The 26020-nt window shown below is 38.2% G+C and overlaps 2 pseudogenes; both read right to left on the bottom strand.

Moving 5' to 3' along the window:
• Positions 1-1469: 1469 nt before the first annotated feature.
• LOC112322267 (ATP synthase subunit beta, mitochondrial pseudogene) lies at positions 1470-3056 on the bottom strand (annotated as a pseudogene).
• Positions 3057-25308: 22252 nt separating this feature from the next.
• LOC112322190 (renal cancer differentiation gene 1 protein pseudogene) lies at positions 25309-25642 on the bottom strand (annotated as a pseudogene).
• Between the last annotated feature and the right edge of the window lie 378 nt (positions 25643-26020).

The following is a 26020-nucleotide window of genomic DNA, read 5'->3' as shown; positions in this document are numbered from 1 at the left end:
TAATGTAAATAAATACTTTACAATAGTAAGAGTACCAAATATTTTTATAACTGAGAAAAACAACATATCCCAAAAGTTCAATGAAATGGTATTGTCAATGGACTTATATCACATTATTTGTTAGTTTGTGTGTGTATTGTTTACTTGCAACTAAAGTTCTTCAGTGCACTGGGAGAAATTGCATAGGAAAATGCACTAATAAACAAGTGATACCATGTGCCAACTCTTATTTATCCTAAGTGGCAATAGGGTAAATAAGTAGAGTCACCTGCCAGACATACCTTTCCCCATATCTCTTACCCACCCCTTTCTGAAAAAAAAAATGTTTATATCAGGTTCTTCCCATTATTAGTCTTCCTTTGGTGGTAAATTTAGCTGTTTAAGGAATCAATGTTTTATGATTGTGGCAATACATTTATCAACTTAAAAACTATGTTCTATTTACTCCCTTTTTTGATGTTGTGAGTCTTTTAGTGTATGAACACACAATGACTCCTTAGTGGTTCAAAAGAAGTCCATCTAACATAGGCGCTGTGTCTAATGTTACCAGTGATACAAATAATGGAAATGTATACTCCAAAACAGTTCGTGAAAAGTTCAGCATCCAATGAGGCTTTAAATAATGAGTAGTTAGATATATGGATTTAAGTTAAAAATATTGTGAAATGGATTAGATAAGCCATAATTAATATATTTTCTTATCTTATCACATCAATAATTTCTCCGTGTGTTATTCCACCTTTATTGGACTCAGGTGTAGAAGCCACAACTAATGTGGCTTATCTTCTCCAGATATCTTTAGATATTTCCCGCTGGAAATTAAAGTCCAGCATGAAAGTTTTTTAAATTATTTTATCTTAACCTAGAATCAGTGGAAAAGATCAATCAATATTGCTTTATTTTATTCAGTACATTAAGGTAAATTCAATGCTCTCGCTAAATTTACTTTTCCAAACAGTGGCATGGCTAAAAAAGACATGTGTTACTTAGCACAGATTAATCTGATATTCAATCTTAGAGTGGCCAAATTGCCTTAAGACATGGAAAAGTGGACTCATTATCCATCAAAATCTAAGAGTTAATTTGTTGGTGGCCATAAACTCAAACATCTTCTTAAAATGCACATTTACAATATTCAATATGTCATGAAATGACAACACTAAAATAATACTGTAATATATGTGATAGGTAGATGAATTTCTGTCTCTTACATTATGAAACATAGACTTATTATATTTTAGTAAAGGATCTATGTATTTTTAAAGCAAGGTTCAAATTTTTGAATTTCAATTTAAAGAAATTAGGACCTTTTTTTGGAGGTATGTACATTTTATTGTAAACCCTAAATACTCTTCAGACAAAACACAATGTCTTCAATCACGGCTTTCATGTGGCTTACAGAGAAAACTGAAATTTTTGGACTAGGGACAAGGAGGGCAACAGCGTGGAGGAAGAGTGCTAGGATCCCCTCAGGAATGCTCCTCAGACAGCTCATTGGCTTTTGCCACAGCTTCTTCAATGGGCTCCATCATATAGAAGGCCTGTTCTGAGAGATGGTCATATTCACCTGCCAAAATCTGCTGGAATCCTTTGATGGTCTCCTTCAAGGGCACCAGCTTCCCCAGAGAATCTGTGAAGACCTCAGCAACCTGGAATGGCTGAGACAAGAAATGCTGTATTTTCTGTGCATGAGACACAGTCAACTTGTTTTCCTCAGAAAGTTCATCCATACCCAGGATGGCGAGGATGTCCTGGAGGGATTTGTAGTCCTGTAGGATCTTTTGCACCCCACGGGCAATATCATAATGCTCCCTGCCAACAATGTTGGGATCCATGATGCGAGAGGTGGAGTCTAGAGGGTCCACAGCTGGGTAGATGTCCAGTTCAGCAATAGCACAGGACAGCACAGTAGTAGCATCCAAATGGGCAAAAGTAGTGGCAGGGGCAGGGGCAGTCAAGTCATCAGCAGGCACATAGATGGCCTGTACAGAAGTGATAGATCCCGTCTTGGTGGTGGTGATTCTTTCCTGCCTGGTACCCATATCAGTGGCCAGGGTAGGCTGATAGTCTACAGCAGAAGGGATTCTTCCCAATGAAGCAGACACCTCTGAGCCAGCCTGGATGAGGCAGAAGATGTTATCAATAAACAGCAGTACATCTTGACCTTCTCGGTCTTGGAAGTATTCAGCCACAGTCAGCCCAGTCAGAGCAACCCAAGCATGAGGGCCAGGAGGTTTGTTCATTTGACCATACACCAGTGCTACCTTGGAGGCAGCATCTTTTAAGTTGATAACACCAGACTCAACCATTTCATGGTACAAGTCATTGCCCTCACAGGTTCTCTCACCAACACCAGCAAACACAGAATAACCACCATGGACTTTGGCAACGTTGTTGATTAACTCCATGATCAGTACAGTTTTGCCAATTCCCACACCACCAAAGAGCCCAACTTTGACACACTTGGCATAGGGAGTCAGGAAATCCACAACCTTGATACCAGTAACCAAAATTTCCTGCTCAACACTCATCTCCATGAATTCAAGAGCCTCGGCATGAATAGGAGCAAGTTGTTTGGTTTTGATGGGGCCTCTCTCATCAATAGGTTCTCCAATGACATTCATAATTCCGCCCAAGGTCTAAGGACCAACAGGAACTTTGACTGGTGCACCAGAATCCAGGACTATCTGGCCTCTAACCAAGGCTTCTGTATCATCTCTGGCAATCGTCCTTACTGTGCTCTCACCCAAATGCTGAGCCACCTCCAAAACCAGCCTGGTCTCCCTGCCTTGCACCTCTAGAGCTGTTAAGATGGGTGGTAGTCTCTCATCAAACTGGACGTCCACCACTACACCAATGACAGCCATGATGCGCCCAGTGGCGGCACCTGCCTTTGGTGGAGGAGGTGTTTGGGTGGCATAGTCTCTGGCAGGCTGGAATGCTGCAGGGGCAACCCGCAGTTAGCGCTGAGCTTGGGGTAATGGCACTGAAGGGCTGAGTCCCCACCAGGCCCCGGAGGCCGAGACTGTGGCCACATGACCCACAAGACCCAACATGGTGGAGTCCGGGTGGAGACTAGAAATTAGGACATTTTTTAAATGGAAAAAACTCCCTCAAGATTCCAGATGACTAGAAACCGTGATATTTAAAATACTTTGTTTAGCACGTAACCAAAACTCTTTTCACTAAATTATAATTTTTTAGAACTACATTCTTTCTTCAAATTACTTTCTAATTACTCAAAATATCACTTGCTCCAAAGATTGCATCAGAACTTTTGAATGACAGGTAATAACCTTTAGACTTTTAAATTAACTGACAAAAGGTACACATTGTATGATGAACAATTTTTATGTTTTCAAATTGCATAATTTTGCATGAGTTTTCTTAGGACCTGTGTTGTGACCCTTCAAGGCTGGGAGGTCCATGGTATTCACACAGATGGAATAATATTCACGGAGCCATTGGGATGTCTGGCATGCCTTTATTCACAGGTGGGCGAGCCATGTGTGCTACAAGCTGCTTGTCCGTCTGCATGTGTCTGTGTGGCACATGTCATGGCCCTTGCTCCTCAGCATGGCACCCATCGTGGCACCTGTCCCCTTGCATGTCTCTCATCATCCTTGCCTCCAGCAGGGAGTCCCTACCTGTTTAAATACTAGAGGGGAACAAGCCGGAAAACTGCCAGAACATTACACAACAACATAATTCTGTGCATTCGAGCCCACTTCATGTTATGGGAACAGTTTAACAGACCCAGTCTCAAGGCTATGAGAACACTGCTTCCCTTAGTTCCCCAGATGCCTGGGTGAGGAAGCCAGACTGCCTCCACTTACCTTAATGACCCTACAAGTAAGATTCACCACCATAGCCCTGTATTCACTGATTTTTACAACAATAATGTACTCTATAATGTTATGTGATTGGTTCATATTCTTTTAATTACAAAGAAAAGAAATCCACAGGGTAAAAAGACTTGATTGTAAACTTACATGTGGCAAAGGTTTAGAGCTGGAATGAAAAAGCATCACACGAAGAGCAGATTCCAGGGACCAGATTCTCATCCCTGCTCTCTCCTGGACTAAATGAAATTTTTTTTTTCAGTTTCTGGGTTTTGTTTTGTTTTGGTTTTGCATATCTTTTCTAATCTCTCAATAGACTTACTCTGCTTCCTCACGCTTTATGGTAGTTCAAATATTTAACTTGAAGATGTGTTTATTCAATTTGAAAAGCAAATAGTTACTGGGACAGACTATGTTCTGGATAAGGATGACTTCATTTTGCCATGGCTCCAACTCTGCCTCATTTACTGTCCGTTTCTTTCTTTTTATTATGGGTCTTATACAAGCCTATTATATTGACCCCTTCCAAATTTAAGTTCTCAAAAAAAAATCACTCTCTACTACAGAAGCTGCAAAGCGTGGCACACGGATCATTTTAACTCTTCAGATCTGCTTATTTTAAGGACACACGTGGTCTAAAGATTTTTTAAAATTTTAATTAACTCCCAAAATTTAAAAATTGAGAAACTTTAACCCCCCAAAAATCCTAATTTCTGTGGCCACTTTGAAAAAACAAAGGTTTTAGCAACACTAGACTTTTTAATTTTTTCAGAAAAAATTACTTGCAGCTGATTCACTATGGAGCCCCCTAGACAGAGCTTGTGCTGTCCAGATTGCCACCAGTTCCAACTGTGTCCCATGCTACACTGAGACTCTTTTGCCTCTTATTTTCTTCTTCATGCCCTGGATTATTTTAGAGAAGAGCCTCTAAGCAGCAGAAAGATCTGCTTGTTCCTCTGGCCTCCTTCAGTCTTTGGCATGGTCTGAGGGACCTCCGGCGCTCTCCAGTAGACATCCCCTGTTCCCCACCCCCAACAAACTCAGCACCACCGTGTGGTGGCCAGCCCCTGACTGAGCATCCCTAGTATAAGACTCAAGACTCTTCAACTCTACAATGGTATGAAAGGGATAAGCATCCAGTAGAAACTGTATGTTGAATTTTGGGATTTTGTCTTTTGTAGGGCGAGAGATAAAGAATATGATACTTTCCTACTCTCTCGTGATCCCGGACAGCAGCAAGATGATTTTGCCCAGCTGCAGGCTAATGTAAGTGTTCTGAGCACATTGAAGGGAGGTTGGCTTAAGCTATAATGCTCGGTAGGTTAGGTGTGGTAAGTGCATTTTTAACTTATGATATTGTCAGCTTATAATGGATTTATCAAGACATAACCTCATCATTAGTCAAGGAACATTTGTGCAGCTACCTAATTAATGAAGCTGTAGGTGATGCAATTTCTCTTGCAGGAGGGTAAGGACAGGCAGGCCAGTAGATTAACCAATTTAATTTAATAATAATGAAAACAAATTTGAATATGTTTAAATTAAAAAAAAAAGAATTCCACCAGAAGAAGATTCAACACCTTTTATAAGTAATGTGGCTCAGAAGTCATACAATGCCTTTCAGGGCAACGACTCTGAAGCCCGAAGGGCGCACCTATCCATCGGTGACTCTGAGGATCGCAGGAAACTGAAAGCTCGGTGGCACAGAGCCCCTGAGCTCCCACCATGGTTGGAGAGCTGCCACAACATAACTCACCAAACATGTTTCATCATGGAAAGCTGAGTTTACACTCTCTGTTTCTGATCTCCTATAGCCGAGTCAGCAAACTGCAGCCCAGGGCCCCAGATCTGCCCGCCGCCTGTTTCTGTAAAGAAAGTTTTGTTGGAACACAGCCATGCCCATTTGTTTACCATTGTTTCTTGGCTGCTTTCACATTATAAGGTCAGAGCTGAGTAATTGTAAAGATACTGGCCCACAGAGACTAAAATATTTACTATCTGACATTTCACAGAGAAAGTATGCCTATCTCTGTTCTAAAGACACAGCTAGATACCCAAAATATATCACACAGGGGCCCTTCTAATGCAGACTCTTCTTCTACCATTCTAAATGCTGCTTCATCTTAATTTAATTCCTTTATTTGACCTTGGCTGAAATGAAGAACCACCCATGACGTCATCAACAGCATTCATTCATACTGAAATCTGTTAGCAAACAATGGACAGTCTTTCTGTAACTAAACCCCGCGAGTTTTATTTCATGCTAATCATATTCCCTGGATAAGTATTTGAATCAAAATAAAGATCTTTTACAAATACAAGCTTAATTCTCTTAACAACTTAAATCCCATAAAAACTCCATTTATTTTTAAACTTGTTTTGATCATGGCAAAATTGACTCATTAAGACTCATACTGAAAGAGTGAAATTTTCCTTTATACCCTCACAGAGCACATCACTGATAACATTTGTAATTCACTATAAATAGCATTTCTTTTAGAAATAACTGTCACTTTTAGTAATGCTTGCTGTGATATTCCCATCTGTACTAGTCCCCATGCCTCCCATTTTCCCAGCGAATGTGTATTATGGTACAGACATTCACCTAAATAGCAGGCTGGTTTAGAATGAATGGGAAAGGAGGTTCACCTTACGTCAGCATAGGCTTTTGACATATACTCTGTTAGAAACATCCTCAGTGATTATTCCACCAAAACATACAGGTCTCTTCTTTCATTAACTCCAGAAAATAAGAATTCCTTAAAATGAAAATGGAAATAAAATGCTTCACTTTATTTCAGCAATAACCAGCTAGAATGTATATTGGACAGTTGCCCCCTGCATTGCAGACAGCAAAGTATAAAATATCTCATGGTTACCCAGAAATATATAATGTGGGAATAGAAATATAACTATAAAATTACTTTAAAAGACTTAAAGCAGTAAATGTAGATGTGATGGTTAATTTTATGTTAACTGAGCTATGGGGTGCCCAGACAGTTGGTAAAACATTATTCTGGATGTTTGTGGGAGGGCTTTTTAGAATAAGATTAACATTTAAATAGACTGAATAAAACAGATTGCATTCTCGAATATGAGTGGGCCTTATCTAATCAGTTGAAGGGACAAAGAGAACACAAAGGCTGGTGTTTCTCAGAGTAAGGGAGAATTCTTTTGCATGGACTGACTTAAACTGAAACATTGGTTCTTCCTTGTGTCTCAAGCCTGCCAGTCTCTAGACAGGAACTACATCATCAATTCTCATGGATGTTCAGGTTGCCATCTCAGCCTGCAGATATCGGCACTTCATAATCGTACATCATCATACAGAAATACACATTTATTGGTTCTGCTTCCCTGGACAAGCCCGACTAATACAGGAGAGAAACACTGTGTTCCAGCTATTAGTCAGAGCCCGGTCAGGAAAAATGCCAATTTGGTTACACCAGAGAGGTATAAAGCTCCAAACTAGGCGACTGAAAAGATAGAAACAAACAAACAAAAACACATACAAAAAAAAAATCTTTACAGAGTCATAGACATAGCAGCTTCAGAAGCAGTTGCCACCCTTAGGGCTGAGGAAACAAAGGGACTTAATTAATACTTTGAGGAGAAGGTCCCACCGAGCTGAAACTCAGACCTTCGAAGAGGTGCACAGCGAGTGGGTGCTGGGGTCTCTGAGGGGGCATGGTGAGGCTGATTCTGTGAGGGCTGGAAAATGTGAAAAATGGATACAATTGCTGCTGCCAGCAGGAGAAATGTTGCTCAGGAGATGCTCACAGGACAGAACACAACCTGAAGCCCCAGAAAGAAGCAAGTCCCTTGTCTTCTTCTTGCTTTGCAGCCTCCCTCTAGCACTCTCTAGTGGCAGAGCTTGACACAGCCGCTGCAAAGAGCAAGTGTGGCTTGCAGAGCCCTATTTCTAGAATCACAAAGCAAGGTGTGCAAGAGGAGGTGAGGGGGGAAATCAAGAGACAATAGCGTAGTAAATAGACAGCAGACATCCATTTTTCTCAAGTGCATTTATAGATATAAAAAGATGGGAGGTAGAAGAATGGTGATTTAAAATATTATAAAGTTCAACTGTAATTTTAAAACAAACAGGCAAAGATAGTCAACAAACAGGGTTTGTCAAGGAACACGTATAAAGGGCACGTGGACAAAGCCAAAGCGGGTAGGATTGAGGGTGGGAGGTGGGGATGGCTGGGGTAGGGGCAGTGGGGTGGGGGGAAATGGAGACAACTGTACTTGAACAACAATTTTAAAAAAAGAAAGAAAAAGTAAGTGGTTTTACATCATGGACATGAAAAACAACGATACTCTGAACCATAACAGGACTATAGGGTAAATTAATAAATGAAATAAATTGTTGGGAAATAGATTCTGTTATATCTTCAGATTTGTAATGATTAATCAATACATCAGACTACAAAGAAATCTGAGACGTCCTTATATATCATACTGGAACAAAATTCATATTCAGTTGAACTAAAACTTCAATATGTATGATAAAGACACTAAAAGTAGGAGAAAATAATGATGACTATTTACTTGATTTCAGGGCATAGAAAGAATGTATAAGCACAAAGAAAGGAGCACATTGAAGGGAGAGGTACACTGATCACATGTAGTGTATGACTTCTAGAAACAAAGTCACTATGTGCAAAAACAAGGGATACTGATACCTAGAAGTAATTTTGTACAGAACAAGAGATACACTTCTCGTCATCCCCCCAAATGTACAAATAAATAATAAGCACAAACATTTCTCCCTAGAAAAGTGAGTGAGATATCTGAACAAATAACAAGAAAGAAGAAATAAAAGTCACAAAAAATATATGAAAACATAATCTTCCTTAGTAATTAGTGAAATGCAGATAATATGAAAACTGCATATTTTTGTGTGCAATTGGCCAAGCCAATGCCTCATACCAGCAATAATAAAGGTGTTCTCACACTTTTCTTGCAGCAGTAAAATTGGCACAGCCTGCTCAGAATACAAGATAGCAATATGTGCCACACAATCTTACATAAATTTCCTGTTCCTAAGAATCTAGCATAAGGAAATGAACAAACTGTAATTAAAGGCTTGGCAATGGAACGTGAAATGCAATTTTCTATTATAGCAATAGAAAACTTTAAATAAACTAAATATCTAACTATAAGAAAATTACAGTATAGCCATGGGATGAAGGATTATGTAGTGATTAAAAAACTTATTCTGTAAATAAACTCTTGGCATACTCAGAAAACTTTCAAGACATGCAAGGTTAAATACAAAATAATGATTTTGTATTTTACATAATATATTTAAAAATTAATAACCACAGTCTCAGTAGAAGAAAATGATAGAGGTTTGTTTTACCTCTTAAAATATTTTAAAAACCATTTATAAAATCAAACTACTAAAGCATAGGTTTCTTCTCATAAACACAAATATTTAAATAGTCTTAAATAACAGTCTTATTTAAGACTATTTAAGACTTAAACAGTCTTAAATAAGACTGTTAAACTTGTATTTAAGACTGTTTAAGGGAAATATTACTCAGAACGAAAACACCAGTTTCAGAGCCAGTACACCCCCTCACTGCTCCCCCAAAACAGAATTCAGAGGGAACTGAGACACAATTGAGAATGAGAACTTCTGCAATAACAAAATGAAAAGATCCAGTCTTCTCTAAATATCAACTGCTCATTCTATAAAATTCAAGAGTATAAGCAAGTTTTCTAGCAACAAGCATTTGCCAAATATCAACTATGAAATCCTATTATCTAGACTAAGGAATACGCTAAATGCTTTCATATTGTTCCAAACTTAATTTTCTGACCTCTTCCCTGAGCTCCAGAGTCCCACATTTAAGTCTCTAGTCAGGATCTAACCATTGAGGTTACTTGGAGCTCACCAGTGAACATGTGCAAAAAATAAAGTTCTATTCCCTCTATCCTGTCCTACCTCCTCAGGCCTCTGTATCAGCAGCTCCCACCTCCTCACTTTCTTAAGAACACATCTAATTTTTTCATGCCAAAATTGGACATTTTTCTCTTTCTCCAGCTCTATCCTTAATCTATCCAGTTTTAATTCAGTGAAATGCTACTACCTGGTGGAAGCCCCCTCAGCTCTCTTGTGCTGCTGAAATAGCCTTCCATCACATTTCCTAGCTCACACCACTGCTCATCTCCCCAATTGCCCATTTGTCACAAAATAGCTATAGTGGCTATTAAAAACACTACTTAGACAGTGTCACTCTCTGCCTTAAGAATCTTCTGAAGTTACTGTCTTAATTTGGGTTTTCCCAGGAGCAGACCTTGATAAGGATTGAAGCACAAAGAATTTGACAATTCTAATGAACACGTGGGAGACTGAGGACATAAGATAGAAAAAGGAAGAAAGCCACAAATGGTACATTACCAAGAACATCGCCACCATGAGCAATTCAGGCTCTTGGTAGAATTCACTTCCTTGTGGTTTTAGGACTGAAATTCCCTGTAAAATCCTAGCTGCATGTCTTCTGGGTGCTACATTCAGGTCCTCAAGGGCGTTCGCACTCCTTGCCAGATGGCCCCTTCCACCTTCAAGCCAGCAGCAGTATATCAAATTATTCTGGACTTGCCCTTCTGTCCTCAGCCAGAGAAAACTGTCTGCTTTTGAGGGCTCATGTGATTAAATCCATCCAGATAGATAATTATCTTAAGATCAACTGATTTGGAATATTAATCACATATGCAAACATCCCTTTACAGGAATAGCTAGATGTGTGTTTGACAATCTAGGGAAATGTGTATACACACTAGGGGCTGGGAATCTTGGGAACCCATTTTAGAATTCTGCCTCCCATCCCATCCCAATGCTCTATCGATCTACCAGTTAGTTCTCCATGATGAGGTATAAGGCAGGGGCAGTGGCTTCCCTGTTCTTAGGCCCATTGTTAACCTCCTTCAAAAAAAAAGAGTGAATTTTTTTGGTCGAAGGCTATATTATGCTGAACCCCATCTTGATAAATCAAGATCAGTTGACTTCAAGTGACTCTTATGTGAATAATGAGTGGTGCTAGCTCTGGTACTGTTGACATGAAATACAAACCCATACCCGTAATATATATCCATCTAAACAATGATTAATTGATGCCCCTCCTTAGGCGGAAGAGGTCAGGTGTAATCAATTTGTTTCAAGTTGCTTGTTACTCTCCTGGAAGAATGTGTTCTCAGAGCTTTTAAGGCTGGTTAGATGTTCAGCAACAATAGTAGCTGTATGCCTTGGATACACGGCATTCTTCATCTTTCTCCCCAGGGCCTCTCCATTTGGGGTTTATTGTGCAATCAATGGAGTGGTTGAGGGCAGAAGCTGACTGACCTCCCTATGATCACCTTATCCTCCCCACAGATTACCCAGTGTGGTAGGATAAGGAACATCTGTTCCTCGTAGGCATTGGTGTGAGACAAAAAGCGCCGTGCAGTTCGTGCTCAGTCCCACAGATGCATCCACACACTCCTCTCCCACGTCTCATTGCTCTGGACTTGCCAGGTCCCTGACCAATCAACCAAACTACTTGTCACTGATTGGACCTCTGTGTATCTATCCTGAATTTCAACTACTTCTCTCTCCCTTCTAAATTGATGACTAGGTAAGTTCTGCTCAAATGTCTGCCAGTTGGGAGGATGTCTCCCTTACCACTATTTTTCAGGACCCTAACTACCTAGAGTTGCAGTTTATCAATTATCCATTTGAATTTTTTTTAGCATTATAACAAGCCAATCCAGTTTGAAAAGCTGTTCTTTTCAAACAGCTTTCACCATAGCTTCAAAAGCATACACCACACAACTCACCACTTAAAGTATATAATGTAATGCCTTTTAGTATATTCACAAAATTGTGCTTACATTATCACAATTAATTTTAGAGCACTTTCATTACCTAAAAAAGAAAGCACTTACCAATTATTCCCCAACCTTCCACCTCTTCCAGCTGTGAGCAATCACTAACCTACTTTCTATCTCTACAGATCTGCCCACTCTGGAAATTTTATATAAATGGTATCATACAAAGTGTGGTCCTTTGTAACTGGCTTCTTTCACTTAGCATAATGTTTTCAAGATTTATCCATGTTTTAGCACGTATCAGTACTCGATTTCTTTTTATTGTAAAATAATATCCCATTCATGGATGTAACACATGTTCTTCTCTATTCATCAGCTGGTGACATTTGGGTTGTCAGTGATGTCATGGGATGCTGAGACATCAGTTTAGGATTGATCCCAAATGTTGCACTTCTCTTATTTGGTGGATCTTTGCTGCTTCTGACTGTCCTTAGAACTTGGCGGGTTTATAACTGGTTTATGGTGGAAACTCTGGTTGCACAGGTACAGGCGTTGGATGATCCGTCATCAGGAACTCACTCTACCAGAGCCCAAAACCGTGGCAGGAGAGAAATCTGCACAATCTATGACCTTATTGGAGAACCCAAAGACTCTGCTTTGAGAATCTCCTTTTGGATGTTGCCTGAGACTCAACACGTTGTCATTATTTACCACAGATTCTTCTAGAACTGTGGAATTTGCCAGATCTCGTAGAACACACACCAAGACTGCTTACGCTGCAACCTGAACTTGCCACAAAATTGCCCCTCACTGTAAATCCTACTCAAAGCCAGCAGCCTTCTAAGTAGCTTGATAAATGGGTCAGAGAAACATTTCTAAGGGGCACCAGCAGTATCTGCTGCTTTCCATTTTATTTAAAACCAACAGCAGAACAGTAGGCACCAGGGCATGCAGAGGACTTCATAAGCCACCTCCCTCACCGACGCCTCCTGCCTCAGCTACCACCACTCACTATGACTTCACACTGCTTCAACGCATGCAAACTTTGATCCGTCTTCAGGCCTTTGTGTGCTCTGTGCCTCTGACCTGAGTGCTCTTCCCACACACCTCCTCAGACTGGCCTCTTCCCAGGAGTCCAGTCTCCGTCCAAATTGCAGCACCACAGATTCAGACAGACAGCCCTTCCTGACTGCCCGGAAGTTCTTCCCTCCTTTTACTTCCCCTTGCTTTGAATTCCCCTTCATTCTATTCTCTGTTTTATTCCTTTGTGAAACTTACCTCTAAAATTATGACACGTATTTACTCATTTACTTATTTATTTCCCCCCTTAAGAACGAAAACCTCACAGAAGCATTGGACTTGCCTACCTGGCTCTCTGGTGCAGGCCTTCCATCTGACGCACTCCCTGAATGAGTGACGTAAGTAAGTAGAGGGATTGTCATGGATAGTCATTTTATAGAAAGAAGACATTGACATTGTAACTGAATAAATAAATGCATCCTAGAGTGTAAGATTAAAAACTTGAGAAACTATTAGAACAAAGAATCTCAGGCGTGAAGAATTTTCTTAATACAAAAGAATAAACCTTCAGCACATTTTAATGGAACACAATAATAAAAGCTGAGATCTCTAGCAAAATCTTGCACCAGGATTTTATGGCAAGTAACTATTTGAGGACATTTTTAAAATGCTCATTATGTTTTGCCAAAATTTATTAGGAATGGAAACACTCCGATTTGAAGACTCGTAGAGTTAACGACCTCACTTTAAACCAGATCTGCACCGCCACGATGCTGCAGAGCTTGCAGCTATTACGGAAAAGCACTCAAGGTTTGTATAGATGGAGAGGAATGAGTGGGAAGGAGTAAATCTTAGAAGTGTGAAAAGTGATTACTTTCTTGTTTAAAAGTTTTATTTGGAGATGTGTATATCTCCTCATTTGGTTGATGGACTTCACCCAAGTTGAGTGAGGTGACCGTACATTTTTGATGGTTTTCCTAAAGGTCCCCAGACACTTCACCTACGTTTATGCACACTAGGTGTATATACAACCAGATGGGTGTATTAACTCTAGATGAGGGAGAGATGACAGCAGAAAGTGTGAGCAAAGCCCAAGAATTTTATTTAATCAAAAGCTTAACAGAAGAGAACAGTGTCAGTAGATTCATTGTGTCCAGGACTAGGGCATAGATGACACTATCAATTTTGCACTTTGCAGAGTCTCCAAATGAACTGTGTTTCCATTAGGTGCTATATCAGCCAAATGGAGCCTCTACGTAAGAGGATTGTCAGGCTGGTGAGGGTTTAGAAACATTGACAGAAAGAGGAGTTTTTAGCAAAAAGCAGGCAGAAGCTTGGGTGGCAGCATGTTACCTCTCTTCAGAGCATATATATTGGGTGGGCCAAAAAGTCCTTTTAGTTTTTTCAGTAAAAGAAAAGACATAGTTTTTTATTTTCACCAATAACTTTATTGATTTGGATATTTGGAGTATGATGGCTATCTCCTGTGTGGTATAATGTTGATTGTTCTCAACTAATGTCTCAATTTGATTGCTATCCACTTCTACTGGTCTACCCGGCCACAGAGCATCATCCAGCAGAAATCTCCAGCACGAAACCTTACAAACCACTTTGATACATTTGACCAGTCACAGCACCTTCTCCATACACTGCACAAATCTTTTGTGTATGTGCATTTCAGTCATGTTTTTACCTTTCTTGAAATAATAAAGCATAAGATGCTGAAAATGTGGTGCATTTTCTTCCATGTTCAATATTAAGGTGGCTATACAAAAATTCACCAATTGTGATGTTTTTTTAAATGAATGCTGATATGATAGCTATCCCAATACAATCTAACAAAATTGTTTCAAATGAAGTGAGACAGCTAAGTGCCGTTAGAGACATCTTACGGGGAAAAAAGGAACTTTTTGGCTAGCCCAATATATATAGAACTAGAAGCAATTAATAATAATATGTGTAGGGAGTTGGATTATAGTTTACCTTGTGGAGAATCTTCCTGACAAGTAGAGGTGTATCAATGTAAGATAAAGAGCACTGTTCCATTTTTCCCCACCTCCTCTAAAATGTGGAATTTTCTACCTCAGACAGTTAACAGAATTAGCAAAATAGATCTCAGAAGAACACAAATTTAGTTGGGCCACTTAATATATAATGTATATACACATTATAGGTATTTGCTCAAACTCATAGAACATGCAACACCAAGACTGAATTCTAGTGTAAACTATGGGTTTGGGTCCAAGTATAATGATGCGTCAATGCAGGTTCACTAACCGCGACGAATGTACCAGTCTGGTGGGATGTGTTGATAACGGAGGAGGCTGTCCACGTGTGGGAGCGGGGCGGGGACCATATGAAAACCTCTGTACCTGCTAGGCAATTCTGCTCTGAATCTAAAGCTTCTCTAAAGAATAAAATCTATTAAAATATTTTTAGAAGTTAGTTGAGCAAGAATTAGGGATCGAGATTACAGTTCATTTGCCTAAGAAAGGTTTTTGAAACTGGGTGAGGAGACCATTGGGAAAAAAACAACCAGGAACATTGATAGGCAAAAGGTAGGGATTAGAGGTGGTGCTGGCTGATTTTGTTGCATTCCAAATGTGCTAAAGAGTTTCCAAAGGTGGCTGCGATGACATCTTCTGTTTTACAACCTGTGACAATGGACTGTGACTCCTATAATCAGGAAGTGAAGTCTATTTCTGCTTTCTCCCACTCCACCCCTTGAACCTAGATTGCCTATGACCTGTTTTAATAAATCAAATGTGGAAGAAGTGATGACTTGCCTCTTCTGAGCCTAGAGTTTAGGATGCCTGGCAGCTTCCGTCTTCACTCTTGGAAGGCCGCTGCCATGCTACAAGAAGCTACAGGTAAGCCTGCTGTTAAAAGACCATGTAGATCCCGAGGGACTAAACCCTACAACTAAAGAGAGACATGAAGGGGCAATGCACCACAGTGTCAGGTAGGAAGCTTTCTTGAATTATCAGGCCCATCCTCACTGCCAGTAAATGCAACTGAGAGAATAACCCCACTGACAATAGGCAGATTAGAGGAACAGCCTTCCTAAGCCTTGCCCAAATTCCTCACTGAATTATGAGAAATAACAAATCGTTGTTGATAAAAGCACTTAAATTGTGGGATTATTTGTTCTACATCAATGACTATCTGAATCACTAGGTGTTTGTGATCCACATGTGCGTTGTATCAGATTGAGATTTCTAGCCGTAGGGGATGTTCAAGCTATCCATACACAGGACAGGTAAAGTTGGACCAGATGGCCTGCGAGGTTCTTTCTGATACCCAAACACAATAGGAACTTCCTTCCACTTCCTGTTTTTAGAAAAAATGAGATTAAGTGCAACTTCCTCCATAATCTATAGGAGGAATGTTATGGACCGATTGCATTACCCCCAAATTCATAGGTTGAAGCCCCAACCACTCATGAGACTGTATTTAGAGTTGCAGCCTTTGGGAGGTGCTTCAGGTTAGGTCAGGTCATGAAAGAGGGGCCTTGCCCTCAACATAGGGTGAGAGGTTCTATAAGAAGAGCGAGAGATCTCTATGAATGTCTCTGGCTCTCTATCTGTGTGTGTGTGGGGGGGGGGGGGTGGCATACTCACCATGGAAAGGCCTGGCAACTTGATCTTAGATTTCCTGGCTTTCAGAACTGTGAGACATAAATTTCTATCATCTAGGCCATCTAGCCTGTGGCCACCTGCCATATTTCGTTATGACAGTCTTAGCTAACTCACATAGGGACATTGGTCAGTTGATCTTCAACTTTCTGATTCCAGATTTACTCAGTTGCTTGCAAGACTTAGAAAACTGAGGATACTTACCCAGATGTAGTTTTCTTGATATTCTTATAAACATTTAAAATATATTCAAAATAACAATATAAATATGTTGTATCATAATAAGTTTGTTTTATCAATATTCAAACTCTTCAGTCCCAGGGAATCTTGAAAAACAGTGTTTTACCCTTGTTCACTTGTCCCTACGTCCACTTCAGTACTATCATTCTGCTTCTTTGTAACAGGGAAGTGCACAGTACTTAGATTCTGAATCCCTGAAAAGAAAGTAGATGAGAATTCAAGACTCATATGCAGACTCTAATTTAACTAAAGAATGATAACGCAATGATGAGCTCAACAAGAAATATGATCTCTGTAAAAAGTTGGTAAGATATGAAGCATATAGATAAAAAGAGAAAAGGTGAGATGAAGGGGAAAACCATTCGGAAAGTTTTTATATATTTTAAACTATCAGCAATCTCTATGAATAAGACAAAAACTGAATGTAAAATGGCTCAGATAATTTCGTAAGGAGGAAGAAAACCTAAAGGATCTTTTAAAGTCAACAGTCCAATAAGATATCACTATTTACATAAAGTAAGGAAGGCATAGGGAAAGCAGTATGTACATGCAGAGAGAAATTGCCAGTGTGCTCCGGTAATATCAGGGTAAGAAAAGCCCTGGGTATCCTTTGTCCCAGCTTCAAATAAGCAAAGGAATAGGGGTGATACTAAAGGTAAAGGAATACAAATTAGCCCTGAGGAGAAAAATAATCCATAGGGGATGGTCACAGCCATCTTTCTTATAGTATTGTAAGTGCAAAGTAAATAAGGTAAGAATTGAGTGTAAAGAAAACTACATTTTGTATTATCCTTTTGATTGTGAATAAATGGTGTAAAGAAATATTGTTAATTGTAGTAAGTGAAATTCTCTTATTTTCTCCTAACTGGTATTTTAAGTCTTTTAGTTTCACCTCCCCTTCCTTTACAAAACTTCTTTTTTTTCCTTGCAAAACTTCTAACTTTACCATATTTTTACAAAGAATTGAGGTGACTAACAATAAAAACCAAGCATGAAGGAAACTAAAATAACTTCTGTTTTTATAATTTGCCTCTTCTGCATCACACAAAAACCAAGATGGATTTACATTCAAGTGGCTTCATCAGAACAGTCCTAAACTAGGTACACCCCAAATGCCCATCAAAAGGAACATGGTATATTCATACAATGAGGCATATTCATACAATGGAATACAATGTGCAAATAAAAAAAGTAATCTATTCTATTAGCAAAATACAGCCATTTACTACAAACAAAAACAAACAAAAAACAATATCATCCAAATATAGGCATAATACAAAAAGTACAGGTGAATCTCATAGATATGTTGAGGAAAAAAAGCAAGAAAAACAGGTAACTTTATGCTGTGTGTCTGATTTCAGCTTATAGAAAGTTCGAGAACAGGTAAAACTAATCCATGGTGATAGAAGTCAGACTAGCAGTTTCCTCTAGGGCAGGATGGTATGGCGGATAGGACACAAAGGAAACCTAGGGAATGCAGGAAATGTCCTCTTTCTTTACCTGGATGGTGGTTAAAAGGGTGCAAACATATACAAATAATTTTTAAAGTGAATAATTAACAGTAGTATACTTTAAATACTCTGATATATATATATATATATCATATCTCAACTTTAAAGAAGAAAAAGATTGCTAAAATTAGAAGCTTTGTGGCAAACGTGTTAATTTTGGAGAACCCTGGTGTGAGCACTTCCAAAGAAAGACCGTGGTCCCCCGGAGCAGCTGAGCCTGAGACACAGAAAGAGGCTTGTGTAACTGACAATTGGAAGAACCATCCTGCATATATTAAGACATCACAGACAGAGAGAACAAATAGTGGTTTCAATTATAAGCCCTCAATAAAGAGCCACAAGGGTGGAGGCTCCTACCTGTCGGCTTTGGCTTGCAATTTATCTACTTCTCGCATGGGCATCTCTATGTTGCAACTTCCAACACTGGTAGTAGCAGAGATTTACTTGTTCAACAATGGTACGTCTTCTAAGAAATTAAGGAGTGCTAATAAGGAAATATATGTAAAAAGTAATTACCAGGGAAAAACAGAATACAAACTAGACACAGATAAAGGCAATGAAGATAAAGGCAATAATGACAGATAATTGCTATGATTACACTTTAAATTTGATTCAGTTTCTTGGCAGCCAGTGAACAGGGGTAAAGATAATCAGGTTTTTAATTCTAATTGTCAGGAAGAAGACAAATGCCAGTTTCCCAAAGGAAATAAAAATTTGTCTGGAATTAAATTTATATGTAAATCCATGTTAAGTGATACCCACTGAACCTAACAATATCGTAAAGTAGAAAGATCACTGAACTGAAGTTTAAAAGAATAAACATGTAGATGTTTTATCAAGAACTCATTACTCTCCAATTGGGTAATTTTAAACTTTATGAACCTCAGCTTCCCTATCTTTTAAATAATTAACTAATAATAATAATACATAATAATAATGCAAACATGCTATATGCTAGGTGCTGAATTAATTTAATCCTCACTAAAGCCTTATTACAAAGAGACTTTATATCTATTTTACTGATGATTAAGTTAGGGCACTGAGAAGTTAAATGCCTGACTCCAAATTAACATGTAGAAAAACAAAGATAATCATTCACTTTTAGTCTACTTTAATATGTGGTTGTGTAAATCACATGCGATGTTTAATTAGTCTTTCTGAAAATACTTTACAACTTGAAAATTAAAACTGACAAATAACTATTTTGTATCTATTTAAGGGAAAAGCATTTTACTAGACAAATTGGAGTCCTCAAAGATGCAAATAGTATTTGCCTTAATTTAATGAAATGTCACCACTCCCACTGGGGTGTCCCACCTGTGGCCTGCAGGCCGCCTGCGGCTCAGGATGGCTATGAATGCGGCCCAACACAAAATCGTAAATTTACTTAAAACATTATGAGATTTTTTGTGTGATTATGTGTCACAATGTACTTAATGTGTGGCCCAAGACAACTCTTCTTCCAATGTGGCCCAGAGATGCCCAAAGGTCGGACACCCCTGTGAAAGCCAGTGGCCAGGATGGTCACTTATGCAAGAATGTCTTCCCTGGATCCCATCCTTTGCTATCCCTTTTCAAGCAAGTTGCTGATTTTCTCCATGTCTTCATTATTCCCTCCTTATTCTTCAATGATCTCTACCCTGACCTCATTCTACTTGGTATTAACTGAAATAATGAATGCAATTGGAAAATAAATATATAAGCAATAAAAGAAAGCTGATTGAATGGAAGGAATCACAGTCAGAGCACTTGTGATGAGAGTAAACCACAATAATTATATTAACTGAGCTAGGTAAAAGTTTTTTAAATGTAATGTAGATGACCGATAATTTAATTTCAGTAAAGAGAATAAAGAGAAAGTGAAGGCAATGATTACACATAACACTTAAAAAATTGTTTCTCTGGTGTAATTGGAGGAAATCTTTGGTCAAAGGGAAAAACTTTTCAGTTAATATTATAATATATTTGTATACTAATAGGAATCATTGATTAGAAAGAAAGAAATTGTTGTTACAAAGGAAATAGGGGTTATTTGAGAGGAAAAAATTATTGTGCAAGCAAGAGGAAACAGGATAAAGTACCTAAATGGAGTGGTTAATCTTTAATAGATACAAAGTCATTAACTATAATAGTGGAGAAAGCACGTTACAAAGGGGCCAAGATGTTAGTTGTCTCCAAAATTGCTATTTTCTTCCTCATTCTTTCAAACATAATCCCAATTGTGTTAAGATATGCCGAGGATTGATAAACCCACTAAAATGGACTAGGCCTAGCTGGTCATATTTCTTTTCTGATAACCATTGGTTTAAGAATGGGTGTATGATCCAAATATGCTCAGAGATAGAGAAGGAAGTATACTGAAAAGTCTGGAGAACTGTTTTCTCCTTGATTAAAAAGAAGAGAGAATCAAAGAGAAACTCCTGCAATCCATGGAAATGTGGGGACATGATTTTGGAGCTGTGGCAGCTATATTACAATCACAGAGAAACTACTCAGAGCTCTAATATTTTGACCATGGAATTAACCACTCCTGAAACCACATATCTCTGGTTTTATTTAATTTCTAATTATTTAATATCCCTTAGATATTTATTTAATATTAGAAAGCCTATTTTATAACCAATTTTAGTCGTGTATTTTGTGCTTGCTGGCAAAAGCATCCTAAATGGTTTAATGAGCAATTGAGAGCATATTAATGGAGGTTGAACATTTTCATGATAAAAGACAAGAATATTCTCTCCTGGTGGCTTCTATGTTACCAGTGAAGCAAGAACAGAATTTACTGACTTTTGATAAAGAAATGAGAGGGTTTAGGGACTTTTAAGAGAGGGGAAATGTGAAATAGTCACCCCGAGGAGAAGGCAAGTAAGTTTGCCAAGCAAATACAGAACAGCTTAGCACTCCTGAGCCGCTAGTGAAGATTAGTGACTATAAACTTTAAGTGCAAAACCATCAGCATGGTACTGTTTTTCTCCAGTAATGTTCAGGTGTTTAGGTGATACACACAGTAGGCAAAATGATGAGTTTAATCAGTTTTAGCACTTTGCCAGGAGAATTTGAAAGCACTAGAGAAAGGCATGGGAGTTGAGGGCATCTGCAAAGGTGTGATTGCAGTGATTAATCATGGAGGATATAGCAGGTAAAGAGAATACCGAGAATAAGATAAGGCAGGTGACAACGAAGGTTAGGTGAGGTCAAAGGACTGGATGTTTCAGTGAAAGCAAAAGAGCTGGGGGAGAGAAGAAGCTAAAGTGAATTAGAAAGGGCATATAAGTAAGTGGTCAGAGTAGGGTGCTGATATACGAGATTTTTGAGAGGCTAAGTATTGGACGCATCAATAAAATGGAGGGTATAGTCACAGAGAATAATAATAGGCATAAAGGTGGAAAGTGTAACTTGGAAACTTTAGATGACAGCAAAAAAAATAGAACTAATAGGAGATCTAATCTGAAGTCAGCATTCCAAAGGACTGCCTTTAAACAGGGAGCAGAAAGGAGAAATGGCCCAAAAGTGGTAATGAACAATAAGGAGAACAGTCCCAACCCCTCCTGCCCCTGTGGTGGTAGGCCATGGCAGAAGAAACAGGAAAAAATCAGCTAAATTTGATAAACCTCAGCTTTCTTCACTATACAATATTGCTAATATTGGCCTCCTGGAGTAGTTTGAGAATGCGATAAAATATAAAATACAAGAAAGCTGTCAGTATTATAGAACAAAGAAGTCACAACCCTTAATTCACACTTTAAAGTTCCTACCACAGTATTAAATGTAGCTTTTTTGGATGATTGCACTGACTTGTTACTTTGTTCCATGTACTCTTCAGTGGACATTGAAGAGCCAGTGAGGAGACAATTCAACTCTGTGGAATAACCTTGCAAAACACAGGTTGGGAAATCATATGAAAATGGGTCCAAGTTAGTAGTTTAGTCAGGCATCTATCAAAAAAAAATTACATGCAAATTTTCACTAGGAAGAAACTCTCGCATTTAATACAAGGTTCACACTGAATTTCCATAAATAAAGATCTAAAAATTATGAACTCACAGTTTAAAAAAATCACAAACTGTACAGGAAGACAAGATACCATAAACAAATCAATATATTACACAACAGAATCTCAAGATCTCGAGACTGGATATCAGAATATCAGACACAGAATTTAAAATAACTATTCACATTACAAGTATATTTAAATAAATATAATACAACTTTTAACATATAGGCATAGACCAAGAAACTAAGAATAACCAAATGATCTGTAAAATCATCCATGAAACGGACTGAGATAACGTCTGACATCCAGAGAACTTCAGAGTTACCTACTATATTTTAGACTGGTTGATGGGAGTACAAGTCTTCATTACATCACTATTCTTTACATCTTTCATATGTGTCTACATGTTTGAAACATTGGCAATATGCAATGTTTAATGATTAAAATACATAAATAAATAACTTTAAGACCATTCTAAGGAACACTGGATAGTCATTCAAAGGGAGAAGTCTAATAGAAAATGTATCTTAGACATATGTTCAGTGAGAAAAGAAAGTGAATGGGTGTATGTATAGACTGATTGAATTTATATGAAGCAAATACATAAAAGCTTCAATAAGTTTATGCTTATGATTATTACTGAATCTATCTATGTATCATCTATGTATCATCTCTCTCTCTATCTATCATCTATCTAGTTTATATGTAAAAGGTTATAAAAATATCTAGGAGAGTATACATTCGTGAGCTACAAGTGATGACTTTCAGAAAAGAGGAAAGGGGTTGGTTGCTAAAGAGAAAATTTACTTTTTACTTTGTGTATTATCACATGGTTTGAGCATATTTAGTAATGTTAGTGAACACTGTTGTACCCACTACCCCAGTCAAGAACATTGTGAGCCACCTAAGAAGCCCCTATATATTCCCAGTCCCAGTAACTATCCTTTCCCTTCCCACAAAGCAACTACTATTAACTTCTGTGGTATTCACTATATGTGTTCATTTATAGTTTCATCACCAAAGTGTGAGTCCCTAGGCATTGCAGTTCTGTTCATTTTTTTTTACCTTGGTATAAGTTTCAGTCCCTTTAATCTACAGGTTTCACATCCACACCTCTACACTCAACAACTTATCAATTTAAGAATCTGAACCATTTGACTTATAGCATTTCACACAGTCTGGAATTTGGTGATGTAGTATTCATTTGGTAGATTTATATGTTTTTCTGCCTATTTTCTACAAAAGGACAGGTAAATCCAGAGGTTTAATCAGACTAATGTTCAAAACCTTTGACAAGACTACAATGATATTGATTTATTTTGTAGAGAGGCACATGATAGATGGTTGCCATTGTTTTGTGTTTATGATGTTGGCAGTTGTTAATACTCAATGTCTATATCCATCAGTTCGCTGGGGATTTCAAATTAGTGACATTCCACTTATATCATTTATTGCTTATTTCTAGTTGAAATGTTATTATGAAGAGACAATCTTTTCATCTATTCTTTACTCAGTGCACCAAAATAAATGCTTTTTTCCCATTATTTATCTGTTTTCAAGATAGTATATTGATGTATTTAAATCAATTTCAATTATATATTTTTTGCTTTTATCAAGTTTATTTTTGTACATTTTAAATTTTCAATTTTCATGACACACAAGAAAAATAGTTTTCTAGTATCAAAATATGCAACTCTATGGTACGAGTACATATTATATGTGTTATCTGTAACTTAAAAAAATTAATTAAGAACTATGACCCATCAGCAAATGAGTGGATCCAAAAACTATGGTATATTTACACAATGGAATTCTATGCAGCAGAGAGAAAGAAGGAGCTTATACCCTTTGCAACAGCATGGATGGAACTGGAGAGCATTATGCTAAGTGAAATAAGCCAGGCAGTGAGGGACAAATACCACATGATCTCACCTTTAACTGGAACATAATCAACAGAAGAAAAAAGCAAACAAAATATAACCAGAGACATTGAAGTTAAGAACAATCTAACAATAGCCAGGGGGGAGTGGGGTGGGGACAGTGGGAAGAGGGGATTAGAGGAACTACTATAAAGGACACATGGACAAAATCAAGGGGGAGGGTGGAGGTGGGGGAGGGAGGTGGGTTCAGCTGGGGTGGGGTGGAGGGATGGGGAGAAAAGGCATACTACTGTAATTGAAACAATAAAAATTAAAAAAAAAAAGAACTATGACCTAATATGCTACACAAAACTAATCTTTGTCCATCCATTTGACTCTATTGTAGCCCCACTGCGGAGCTTTAGAACATAGTTCTGTACACATCTCCATATCAACAAAGAATTAAGATGCTATATCAAAGATGTCCAGAGTTATATATAAAAACAAAGTAATTTCTTTGAAATTATTGTGCTTAGAATTTAGGATTATTACTTACAAAGTTCCAAAGCAACAGAACAGAGCCATATTGTGATAAGGCACTTTACAGAGAGCAAAGACCTACCAACGTGGAATGCAAGAAATATTATCTGCAGAAGCAGTTAACCTTAGAAATAAAAAGGGAAAAAATAAGAATTCTTTTTACACATGCTTGCATTTTCTAAAGTAAAAGCCTTTGTAAAAAGCATCATAGAAGGGCAAAAATTTTTTATCATATATTTTTAAAAGCTGTCATCAAAGTTCAAGTCACTGTAAATATTTGACTCAAATATTTTTTAGAGAAACAATTATATCCTTCATGCTAAAAACAGGAAGAAAAAGTAGATTTTGATTGTGTTGTCAACTCTTTTATCCAACAAACTGAGAGTGATTATGTGACACTGTTCTAGGTGCTGGGGATATGGAAGTAAGATGCGGTGAGTTGCTCTAGAGAACTTAGCCTAATGGAGCTGGATCTAACATTATTAACCTTAAAGTCATCTTCCTGGGTCTGTAAAATGAAGCTCAACTTCAAACTCAGCCATTCTCAGCATCTTCTTGCAAATTGAATAGAATAATGCTCTACCTAGTTTGCTACTGGTAACGCTGTGGTATTATTATCCACTGGTGAAATGAACTTTCATAAAAGATTCCATAAAAGTTTAGACAGAATGTATTTAAGGTAAACAAATACGAGCCAGCATAAAAAAAAAAATAACATCAGTAATCTACTTTCACAAAAGTGAAGAAAACCAAGAAAAATTTCATTTTGAGTATATAGATCTACTGGAGATTTTACTATGGTACTTATGCAAATATCATAAATGAGGAAGTAGGAGTTATTCCCCAGCCAAATCAGTTGTCAGGCTTGAAAGAATTATAGCCTTCTTTCAAGAGGTCCCGCCATCTTTTAAGGAAATGTGCATTTTCTGTACTTTTGAAGGCAAGCTCTTCCGCTTGATACTGCAAATGTGGCTTCAAGAAGTTTGGTGAATGAAAGTGCTGCGTCTATGATGTGCAAATCCACTTCTCCAGCAGGTCCACCATTCGGCTGCTGCTCCTGCTCGGAACTGGCCAGTCCAAACTCACTGGGACCTGGGCGAAGATGTTGAAGAGGCGTCTGAAGACAAGGGAGAGAAGGAAGCAGCAAGGGGGGTGAAGAAACCCGCACTTCCTCACGGTCTGCCATGGAGAAGGTCTGAGACAGCTGAATCCAAACTTGGTGTAGAACTTGGCAGAACTGACACCAATTGTCTTTCAACTGCTCCCTCCCTAATGCTCAATTATTATCCTTACTGAAGCACGATTATTTCATTTTTGGCAAATGAGAGCGTCTTCAAATTGGTTCCTTTCGACATAACCCTAGTAATTTTTTCATTCTTTTTTTATTGTTGTTCAGTTACATTTGTCCCACCTTTTTTCCCATGGCTCACCCTTACCCCTACCGCACCCCACCCCCATAATTCTTAACATTACCCTAGTACTCTTTGACAGCTTCATCACCAATAGGTATAACAAGGTGTTCCAGACTTAGCTTGGACATTTACTCTCCCAAATGTGCCATCAG

This window comes from Desmodus rotundus, chromosome 2, assembly GCF_022682495.2.
Source record: "Desmodus rotundus isolate HL8 chromosome 2, HLdesRot8A.1, whole genome shotgun sequence".
NCBI classification, from domain to species: Eukaryota; Metazoa; Chordata; class Mammalia; order Chiroptera; family Phyllostomidae; genus Desmodus; species Desmodus rotundus.
Note: the sequence above shows the minus strand (reverse complement) of the source record. Positions and strands in the feature narration are given on the sequence as shown.